We start from the raw sequence: 1,985 nt of genomic DNA on the forward strand, positions 1-1,985 counted from the left end.
AGCCAGGATGGTCTCCATCTCCTGACCTCGTGATCCACCCGTCTCGGCCTCCCAAAGTGCTGGGATTACAGGCTTGAGCTACCGCGCCCGGCCGAAAAAAAGACTTTTGAATAAAAGGTAGGAGTCTTTTGGATGAATGTTTTTCAAACTTTAATGTGCATATGAATCACTTGGGAACCTGCGATCTTGTGAACATGCAGATTCTGATTCATCTGGGATGAGTCCTGAGATGTGCCTTTTCTAAAATTTCTAAAGGCTTGTTACTCAAAGTGTGGTCTAGGCACTTGAGCATCAGCATGACCTAGGTGTTTGTTAGAAATACAGGATCTACAGCTCTATCCCAGCCCTTCTTAAATCAGACTCTGGCTCCTTTTTCAATGATTCCTTCAAAAACACTCTTGGCAAAGGTCCAAGGACTTCTTATTGATCTTTCTCTAAGGTTACCTGGCCCTGCTTAAGAAGTGGTATTTCTTTGATAGCTCTATATCTCCATTATAATTGATTGGCTTGTCCAAGCTTATTGCTAAGGGTACACAAGGCACATTTTTCTTCCTACTTTTTCTGAAACCATAGAACTTTGAACTTTCAGTCCCTTTGATTCAAGCGTGTCTGCTTTGGGACTGCCTAGCAAGCAGTGTAATACTATTATACATGCTGTTTACTGGAGGTCAGGAAAATACAATATTGGCTAATGAGTCCCACGGGCAAGAAAAGGCACTCAGAAATTTCATGTGTAATCTAGTCAAAGAACATTAGATTCAATAAGTAGCAGAAAGATGTGACCGGGGTAAATAAAATGTGTTTGGATATAGGAAGCTCAGAGTTACCTTTTTTTTCCTGGACTCTTTAATAAAAATGTATATTGATTTTAAGTCATGAAATGAAAGCATTAATGGGTATAATTAGCCAAAACTCAGTGCTACAAATTCAAATTCAAAGATGTAAGTGAAGAAGAAAATACTCCTGGAATGAAGGTGAAGAACTCAGCAGAATTTCTGTCTTCAGAGAAACAGCAATATGGAAAAGAAGACTCAAAAAGGAAATCCTATTAACATACACAGAGATGCAGGCTGAGATGAAAGAATTACATGCAGTTAAATCCAAGTCTGCCAATACTTACAAAATACCACTAGCTTTAAGCAAGTATTATCTGCATACTTACATTTAGGATCTATAATGAAGTCCCCTAAATACATAGGAACCTCATAATGCCCCTGAGGTCTACTTGGATTTGCCCCTAAATCAATGAAAGCCAAAGGCAGGTGTATGTCCTGCAGATAATAACTGCCTACTGCCAGGAGCTTGTGTTCCAAGGTGTGTGTGCGTTGGCTGAAGTCCTGCTGAGCAGCGAGCAGAGAGCAATAATGGCTGGTTGTCATGATGAACTTCCATCCCAGAGAGTCTCAAACACGTTTCACATATTTAACCAATCCACAGAAAGATGACAGACAAAAATCAGTCCATATAGGGATAAGAAGGAAGAGAGAGTCAGATGTGTGCAATCTGGCCCTGACTAAACTATGAATTGCTGTAGTGAGCAAAATAGGACACAGAAATGCAAATCCACAGAAAGGTCTTCAAGATTACATGCAGCTTTTAGTTAAAATACACATGCTGTCACATTCAATTAATTTTACAAATGGAATTAAGAAAATGAGAATACAAAGATCTATCCTGGGCTTTAGCTATAAATCTCCTCTCCTTTATTTACCAGTGTTGTGGAATTTTAACTTTGACCATCACCTTCAGCTCTGTTTTACATTTCTGTTGCAGGTTGGGCTTACAGGCACACAGGGACCCTTCAACTCTGTGTTAAAACCCCCAACACAATGTATTCTCAGGATATTTAGTCCCAAAACATAGTGCTTGAAAAGAGGATTCCATGGTTTTATAAATTTGGGAAATACATAATATTCTCAGAGATTTGTCATACACATTAGTACACTAAAGATTCTGAGAAATTCTATGGGGGAAAACTTTAATTT

Source organism: Rhinopithecus bieti, unplaced genomic scaffold, assembly GCF_001698545.2.
Source record: "Rhinopithecus bieti isolate Rb0 unplaced genomic scaffold, ASM169854v2 scaffold_41677, whole genome shotgun sequence".
Lineage (NCBI taxonomy): Eukaryota > Metazoa > Chordata > Mammalia > Primates > Cercopithecidae > Rhinopithecus > Rhinopithecus bieti.